Raw genomic sequence first — 10285 nt, forward strand, 5'->3', positions numbered from 1 at the left:
TCCTGTTCTTTACTTCTCAAAACACAATCGAAAAAATTTGAGAAAAAATTCAAGAATGTATTTTTAATTAATAAAATAGACATTTGAGTTATCGTCCAAAAGTTTGGGATCACCTCTTTGTATGGTGAGTTTGGGATCATTCTTATAAAAACATGCAAATTTATTTTATTCATATCTTTCTCATCTAACATTGTATTGCAGAGCTGAAGGGTTCATTTTCAAGCTTAGGAATTGTTGTTTTTTAATAAATTCATTCAAAAATTATATTTTAAGGTGAGAACTATAAAAAAAATCTGGAAACTTTCAAAAAAACAATTAATTTCAGGTGATTTTTTTATGGTTATCACTTCAAAATATAATTTTTGAATGAATTTATTAAAAAACAACAATTCCTTGGCTTCCAAATCAACCCTTCAGACCTGCAATGAGATGTTAGATGAGAAAGATATGAATAAAATAAATTTGCATGTTTTTATAAGAATGATCCCAAACTCATCATACAAAGAGGTGATCCCAAACTTTTGGACGGTAACTCAAGTGTCTATTTTATTAATTAAAAATACGTTTTTGAATTTTTTCACAAAATTTTTTGATTGTGTTTTGAGAAGTAAAGAACAGGAATTCTAATGCCACTCAAATTTTGAGATTTGGTCCACCCTATCCCGAGATGATCGGCTTTGAATATTGAGTGCGATTTTTTGAAAATGTTATAACTTTAGGTTAAGTTTTAAGTTCAAAACTAAAACATTATATTTGGGCAAAATACCTCCGAGATAGCTATTGCTCATTATCTTTCAAATGAGATCAGAAGATTTTCAATATGTCCTGAGACGGCTGAGATATGAACGATCAAAATTTGCATTTTTTTTAGTGGGTGATCCCAAACTTTTGGCCGGCAGTGTACATCATGTTGCAGTGCTTTTTTTTAGATTAAGATGATTTAACGATCATAAGAGCTTATTTTCCGGTGCTCAAAAGTGATAATTTTTTGGTCCCTGAGAACTTTGTTGGTTTTTTACATTTCTGTAAAGATGATAAGGAGATTTCTTTTTTCAATTTATGAAGCAGCCTAGAAAAAACGAATATGTTAATATCCACATTCCGGCTGGGTATGCTGATATCTTACAGATGCAATATAAAGGCAATATTTGTTGAAGACTTATGTCTCCCTCATGAGTTACTTTATAAGTATTTCCAATCGTTCTCAAGCTCTTGATGATTAACAGAATCACAGAGGCACAGGTGATTAAAAGCTAATCTCGTGGAATATCGTGGGAAAAATATACCCAAATAATAAGGTTTGTTTAAGAGGTTCAAAACAATGTTCCGAAAATCAATCATAACACTCAGGATACGTTTCTTGTTGGAAAATGAAGTTCTAAAGTTTTTAGAACTGCCGTACGATTCATGAAGAAAATATGAGGGGCATAATGAATAAATTTTAATCTGGGAAATTATCAAATATAATAATACCTCAACTAGTGAAATTATCGAAATGTTGAAATGTCAACGATATTCTGCAAAATTCAAAATTGATCACGCAGCATGAGACAACAGTTGACAGCTAACCTAGCTTTTTCAAACGGTTTTGAGTTGGGCTTAATTTTGTCAATCGTTCTAGTGAAGGTGAGCAACGAGAATCACTTAAAAAATATTGATTTATATGAGAATCAGAGTTTTGTTGAGATATTAAACCCACTTATCTCAAGCCGCCATGTAATGGAGAAGAAGTGTTATATGAGATGGCTAGTTCGGACTCCTTATTCATCCATACACTCATATACACGATAATAATGAACTCAATATGTTCCTCAAGAACAATCCTCAATGATGTCGAGAGCATCGTCAATAACCCGGCCGTCTCTAACGACCTCATATTGACAAACTTTCCAATATACGACAAATAATAATGCATTATTGAATGGATCATAAACCGTTCACCCACTAACGCAGCAATAACACCTACATCGGTTTTCCCTCGCCCGGTCACTAAATTTATGATTCTAATTAGAAAGGAAACATTACCTCTAGAACTAGAGCGCTAAAATGGCACCTCTCTAGTCGATTCCGAGAGTCCATTCCGACCACCAGTGCATTGTTTATGCCTCAACCAACCAAAGTACGACGCACCATATTGTTAGGTCACGTTGATTAACTCATCCTGTGCCAAACAAGTGTTTCCAATATATATATTATACCTACTCGACCCGTGGTATTCGAAACGAATGAATTCAGCTTCTTCAAATCGACAAACACATCTACACCTCATTTTCGGATGACGCCGTATGAGAGGGGGCAGGTTTATTTGGTCAATGAATAATTCATAGTTGCTTTCGCGGTCACAACTTCTGATTCTGATGGCGGTGCTGTAGTGTACTCTGCTCCAGCTTGCCATGACATCCACCCACACCTCACCCTCCAGAGATCTAATAAAAACCAGAGAGGAGAAAATTCCTCTACTTTGTATTCCCATTTCCACCCGGCCGTATAGCATCTCTAGAACTTTTTTTTTCTTCCAAAGGAATTTTTCATATAAAATTCGAAGTTCAACTAGAAGCAGCTAGCTCGCCGAAACCACCCACTAACTAAAATGTAGTCGCCACAAGAAAGCTCTCTCACCCTCAGAATACAAAGCACTGCAGAAAAATAAAACTGATTGAGGTCAACACATTCCGGAACGTTGCGCAAAGTGGAGCACTAGAAGCATGGTAGTAATTTAAAATCATGTACCATTTTAAAAGCAGATTACATTGTTTAAGCCGTTTCTGTGATTCCAGTGGTGGTTGAGCTTAACCTTTTGTTCCTTTTGCATCAATTTCATTCCTGTTCGGATTTTAGTTTCTTCCGGACCAGCAGCCAGCCGCGTGGTACTTTGCACAAACTTTTCGTCAATAAAAACCAACGGTGGCAAAATACCGCTTACCTGGAAAGAAAGAGATAGAGAGCAGAAAAAAGCGTTGGTGAGAAAATGAGGCATTAAAATCTCATCATAAAACATGGAATTAAAGGTGTAGCGATTTGACAAGGTTTTTCATTCACTGGAACGCGGATGGGAGGAAACGAAGAAGAAGGTGGAGGTCGTAGAACATATTTGGTCCGCATTTCAACTATACAATCAGCCAGCGAGCAAATTGTGGCAAGAAATGGTAATTCTCCTGGTTCCTGAATAGAGGAGAAAAAAGGCCACCCCATTACAGATGCCGAGCTATTTGAGAATCGCGAAAAGAAAAACGTTGCACGAATACGAAAAACCGCTGCTGCAAGAATAAATGTTGTCAACGAAAGAGCTTTGCGCCGCGGAATGATAATTGGTTCGGATTTGACGGTGGTTGGCGACCATCTTCAATGGGGCGAGCTTCCTAGTTAAAAATTTGAGCGGTAAAACATTGTGAATTCGTTTCAGCATCCGGCATTCAAATTGATAAGAGGTTTTTTCTTCTTTTGATTTTTTTTTGGTAATTTATGTATTTACAGAGGCAGTGACAATTAGGATGATTTACGTGGGAATAACGAAATCGAAATAGAACCGTGAATGTCTTTCGATAAAATAAGTTAGTAATTCGCTGAGGAATGGAATTATGTTGTATCATTACAGACATAATGGTGCATAAAGGTTTTAGTATTTAAAAAATTACTATTCACATCCTATGTGAACAATGTGTTCTTCATAATACTTATTAAATTTTACCGCATTTCAGTGTCCTGATTATAATACTAAATTTATACTTCAAATAGAGCTTTTTCCATTTTGCTCCAAAAAATTTCCAAAATTCTATAGAAATCGCGTTTTTAGGTTCATGCCTGAAATATTGTACTTTGCATAGCGTTTGATTCCATCGATAGAACTTTTCAAAAACTTCAGACATGCCAACTTTATATCTCAACAATCACTCTGGTAAATTTCAATAAAAAGCGTAGCGTAGTTTTTAAGATATTGCAGTTTGAATGGCATAAGTCCAACAAGTGAGATTTTCGTAAAATTACTGTATTCTGGTTACACAAACTTTAGAAAGCTAAATTTTATGATATTATAGTATGAAAGTTGGTCTATCTTACGCAGAAAACTTGATCAAAAAATATCATCAGAATAAAAAAATATGGGAGTTCAAAGTCAAAGTGACAGTGCGCTTTCTTCCAATTCTTATACAATTATGAACGGTACTGTACATACCTATTTTAAAATTCTGTACAGAGCGATAAGAACTATACTAATTGGACGATATTCAATACCTCATACATACATTCTGCAAGTTAGCCAGAGAGCACAAGTTTTGCTCACAATTCATGCAAACCGTTGCCAGCGACAATATTTGCTGCTTCACTCATTGGACAATTGGCCGGGCTTCGACAAGACCGAACTGAGCGCCATGCGAAAAATTAGAAACAACAACATTTGAATCTGATGAAATCTATATACCAGATCGAAAAGGCAAATATGATAGACAGAAATGAATTCTCTGGTTTATAAACTGTCAATTCTGGTTCAAAAACTTCAAAGATTTCGTCTCCAAATGAAAATATTTGCACATAAAGTTCAAGTGTCTCGAAAAAACGCTGATGGCGTTCAGTTTGGTCTGGTCGAATTCTGATTAATTGTTTCAAATGAATAATCTGATTTTTAGTAATCTGGTTGCACTGCTACTCGCAGACATGGCGGACATTTTACCATAACCGATTTATACCGCCTTTAAGTAACCATTTTTACGATCGTTTACTTATTTGGTAGGAATTGCGATTCGCATTTACATTATTAACGACATAATCTATCATTTCGATTTCGATTAGAGATGTACCGAATATTCGGTCGGCCGAATATTCGGCGCCGAATACCGCCAAAAAACCGTTAAGCCGAATATTCGGCTCACCGAATAGTTGAGCTAGGTATTCGGCCGAATAGGCCGAATATCAATTTTTTTTTATTTATTCAAAATCAGATTTCTCAAATTTTTCATCTGATGTTAGATAATTTACTTATTATCCAAAAGAAATGATGAAAAACCTTCAAAATCATCAAAAACTTATAGTTTCAGTTTAACATTTTAGATGTATCCGTGTATTTTTCACTGTAGGTAGATTTATACTTTTTTTATATTTATACAGGCTTGCCCATAGACCAAATAAAGAATTCGTAAAAAGTTAAATCTGACCGGGAAGGCCACATATTTTTTTAAACTTTCCGGATTATACACGAGTTTATTAAGATTTTTTGCTAAATCAATTAAAAAATCAAATATCTTTTTGAATATTTTGAAATTTTCTGTTACAAAACAATTTTTTAATAGTAAATTTATTCGTTAGATACGTTTTGAACACTGATGTTAAAATTTGATGAAAACTTTAAATTTCCAGATATTTTATTTCTTTTTTTCTATTGTATGTTTGAGAATAATGCCTAGTTCCGTTTCAAATTTTCCCTTTTTTAACAAGTTTTTCAAAAAATCGTTCAGCCCCGGCCGTGTAAATACGTGTCGTAGAAAGTATTGCATGCTTAAGGTTAAAGATCATCGTTCTTTTTGGCTATTTTGATGACATCTAGCAAAAATTAGACATTCATATAAAGCAAGTTAAAATAGCTTAACACCTGTTTTGACATGTTTTGTCAGAGATTTCACTGAAACCCAATCTCTTTTGTGATAAACGTCCTAGAAGCGACAAATCATTTGACGTCCTTTCAGCTATTGGTGACATTTTGAAAATCAAAGATACCTTTACTTGAAAATGATCTGATACATCTGGTTGGATATAAGCGACTTAAAAACATGAGGGACATGAGAATGGCAGAAATAGAAGATTTATATTAGAAATAGCAGTAGAAATAGAAGTGTTTCTATTGAAAACTCAACAGAATACTCGACCGAATATACGGCCGAATATTCGGCCGAATATTCGTTTGGCCGAATAGTTGAAAAGACCAATATTCGGTATTCGGCCGTTCGCCGAATACCACTATTCGGTACATCTCTAATTTCGATTCTATGTTTGGTGGGAATAAGCCGTGATACGATCGAAGGTTTTCAATATCGGTTGTGTAATGTGTGTAAGGTGTAACATTGTTTCATGTGAAGTGAGCAACAAGGGCTGAAGTTTGTTGTCACAGTGAGAAGTATTGTGTTATATGAAGTGAGCAAAAATAGGGCTGAGGTTTGTTGTCACAGTGAGTAATATTAGCTTCGTTCAATGGTTGGTATAAATCGGTTTCAACTGGTTTCTATCAACTGGTAGATGTTCAACGAGCCAATGTTTTTGTCGAAATTAGTCAGGTCGTTGTTCATTGGAGCAAGTAGAAACTAGTCGAAACCAATCCAGCTCGGCAGCAGGATTGGTTTCGACCTGGTAGAAATCGGTCGAAGTCAATTGGAAAGAGACAGGTGACCAACTGTCAATCCATTTCTACTTGTTTCGACCCGTTTCGACTAGGTTTCATTGAACAGACTTATTGTATCATGTGAAATGAGCAACAAATAGTAGCCATTGTAAGGCTGAAGTTTGTTGTCACAGTGAGAAGTTTTGTGTCATGTTAAGTGAGCAACAAATAGTAGCCTTTGTAGGACTGTGGTTAATTGTTACAATGAGAAGTATATGTAAGGCTGAGGTTTGTTATCACAGTGAGTAATATTGTGCAATGTGAAGTGAGCAAAAGATAGTAGGCTTTGTAGGGCTGAGGTTTGTTGTCCCAGTGAGTAGTATCGTGTCATGTGAAGTGAGCAACAGATAGTAGCCTTTGCCTGGGGCCAGCACCTCGATACCCGGCTTCACCTCAGTTTTAGTGAACGGATGGTGCTCCGAAGTATCGAAAATTGAGATATTGTTTTACTACGGAATGATACTTAAGTGACAAGACATGCCCAGTTATATCTAAGCGATATAATTGAGCTTTCAACCAAGCCCAGGGTACTCATATCACATTTATATCATTGAACTGAAAATGTTCCATTGAGTGCCCCAAATGACCCGACTTTTGAAAAAGTTATGCGCTGCAGGCTAAAATGGCCTAGTACTAGATCTCATGCCAAATTTGGGCGAGATCGGATCACGGGAAGGGGTCGCTCAACGAGCCTGAAGTTTGTATGGCATTTCGAGACATTTTGTTCGGGAGAAACATGAAAACCCATTTTTTTATCAATGACTTTGGTTCCTGTCGGCCGATATCTTTCAAAAACGGATTTTCTTAAAGCCTAAATTATGAAAAATATTTCATCCGAAGACTGCATTTCGATACGAGTTAAGATAAAAAAGTTATTGGGCTTCAAAAATGAGCTAACTTTTTTAACGGTGGTATTCATCACTGTTAATGACGCGTCAATATGTTCGACCGCCTAGGCTCATTAACAGTGATGAATACCATCCTTTAAAAAGTTAGCCCACTTTAGGAGCCTGATAACTTTTTTATCTTAACTCTTATCGGAATGCAGTCTTGGGATGAAATATTTTTCATATTTAGGCTTTAAGAAAACCGTTTTTGAAAGAAATCGGCTGATGGGAACCAAAGCCATTGATAAAAAACTGGTTTTCGTTTCTCTCGAACAAAATGTCACAAAATCCCATACAAACTTCAGGCTCGTTGAGCGACCCCTTCTCGTGATCCGATCTAGCCCAAATTTGGCATGCGATATTGTACTAGGACTAGGATCAATTTTAAGCCTGCAGCGCATAACATTTCACAGGTTTTGAATTTCCCATACAAATTTGGGGCAGGCTAATATTCTTTATAATGATTTTTATTTTTTCAAGTACAGTCGAATCAAGATAATCAAGAATCCAGGAGACCGATCTTTTTTCTCGTTTAAAGATGTTTATTACTTATCCAGGTTTTAACTTATGAAGTCACATGAACGCATAAATATCTAAATTTCATCCAAAACAGCAAACAAATTTGGAACAAATCTATATCTATTTACTGTGTATTTGGTCAAAATCTTCCAATACATCAATAAGATGCATCAAATAAAGTTCTCCTAAGCGAGATTCTACATGAAACAATGGAAATTAGTCAGAGCTACTTTTTAATGATTATTTTTTACAGTATTCTTTGGAACCATTATGTTACTTTGAAACAATCTCTTTATTTCAAAAACGTTATTTTCTCTTACTTCTTAGTCTCGCCAGGAAAATGACTCTAACTTATATAGGTTTTTCACTCTCAAGTAAAACAGGTTTGTGTAACAAAAAAACATGGGAACTGGCAAATTCTCTCACTTCTACATTATTTGTATTCATAATCTATGTGCAGTTCGTATCTCCAGGATTATAATACAAAAATTATTATATCAACTATCCGTTATCCATAACACAAACAAAAATGTTTTCCAGAGATGAATAATGCAATATTAAGCTACCTGGTAATAATCAGAATTAGAAACTATGGTCATAATTTAATTTAACAATCTTTTCTCGCGGAATTAGGAAACGGTCTTCCGCAAAATAAAACCCGTATATTAAATGGATCCATGATATCCGAATGCAAATAGGCATCTCGTGATCAGTCAAAAGTGTCTAGTCATTAGAAGTCCGTCTTGGGTCTTGTGGCCCTGGCTTTTTGCAAGTCTGTGTACTTTTAACGACGCCTTTGTAAGCAAGCGCTAACGAGTGGAGAAGTCAAAGAAGTGCAAAGTAGTAAGTCATTAAAATTAATGCACTGCACAGCCTCGTGTTCCTGGGCTTTTCTGCTGCTGCTGACGGGTACTCTTCTCTCTGGCACTTTCATCAAAAGCTCCGGCAGAAAAAAACAGACCCTGCCTGCTCAGCTCATTCCAACCTAAAACAATTCACGTGTCAATGTGGCGCGCGAATGGAAAAGTGTTGTAATATATCTCATTTTCCTAGCACCATCGTCGCCGTCGCCATGAAACAGTTGAATAGACGCTTCTGCTCGAGTGGCGAAAGCTGATTCTGTCATGATTTTCCACCGACGCCCACCATTACGTTACGTTACCAGAAGGAAAGTTGAGACTGTTTTTATGAATTAAAATGTAGAGAACTCATCATCCCGTAAGCAGTAAGGCATCATCTGAGTAAGGAAATCGCATGGTACATTCAACTTAGCGCTCGTGTGTACCTTTTCCCTTTTACCTTTTTCTCAGAGAATTAAAAAGTGACAGCGTTGCGTGTGAGTTTATTTGGAATGAAAGCAACTGAATTGGCATGAAATCGTTTAAAATGAAAATAGATCCGGATATTGAAAGGTTTGCGGCTTATTTTGAAAAATTTCATGGCTTCACAAATAAAGCTGAAAATTTAGAAACACATTATGATACAGGCTGTTTTTAGACGGCTACAATTTCCTAAACCAGAACTAAAACCAATGAGTTGCTGACAAGCTGACATAAAACGTTTTGCAATTATCACTACTACCTACGTTCTGAAATTATTACTAAATCGCGATAGTTGTATCCATTTGTTCCAGTGAGGGTGAAAATGTTTCTCCTCAGTTGCATTTCATTTGAAGTACGTGTTTCGTGTTACTTTCATTGAACGTGGTTACAAACAAAGTCGGTTCAATAATCACACGTACAACAGGAAAAAAAATTACTATAAATAGCTTTGTTTTTTCTACACTTTTCAAACATGGCCTGTACTCTTCAGTAAGTTCGCAAATGATCGATGAGTAATTTCGTGTAGAGGTGCCAAACGGTTTTCCCTGCCTTATTGCCGACCGACACACCTCCTGAGATGACATACCCCTGATATAGGTAGGATTCACTTGGTAGAAAGTGAATAAGAGGGGTAACACCCAAAACCGAACGAGTCATGCACTAGAAACGCGCCCGCCCGCCATTCGGCATTCGTCAAAATCGACAGTGTTATTTTTTGTCTCTCGTCGTAGCTCCTAGGTTAGAGGGTATGAACCCAACGTCGACTTGTTTCTGGTTCAGTAATTCGAATCTGATTGTAACAATTTTATAGAAACTAAATGCTCCAAAAACATTGAAAAGCTATTAAGTTTTGAGTGAGTATTTAAGCTTTCTAATTTGAAGTAGCGCTTGTGATATTCATTTCGAAATGAACTTATTAAAAGGGCGATTGACTTGTGTGCTTTTAAAGAATCTCAAATCTGATGTTTTTAACCGCTAACATCAAACGCGACGCAAATTTATCAAAGCAAAAAAATCAATCTATCAGACAGATGTTACTTTACCCTACACTCTAGGTAGGGAAAGATGCCCGAAGAGTAGCATTGGATTGGCAAATAAAACTATTCCGATGCACCGCAATGCCACGCGATATGCATTGATTGGGACCACCGTAGAAGATGCGATGCAATGAACGTACAATTGTAGGAAAGTAA

This window comes from Uranotaenia lowii, chromosome 3 (assembly GCF_029784155.1).
Source record: "Uranotaenia lowii strain MFRU-FL chromosome 3, ASM2978415v1, whole genome shotgun sequence".
In the NCBI taxonomy this organism is placed as follows: Eukaryota; Metazoa; Arthropoda; class Insecta; order Diptera; family Culicidae; genus Uranotaenia; species Uranotaenia lowii.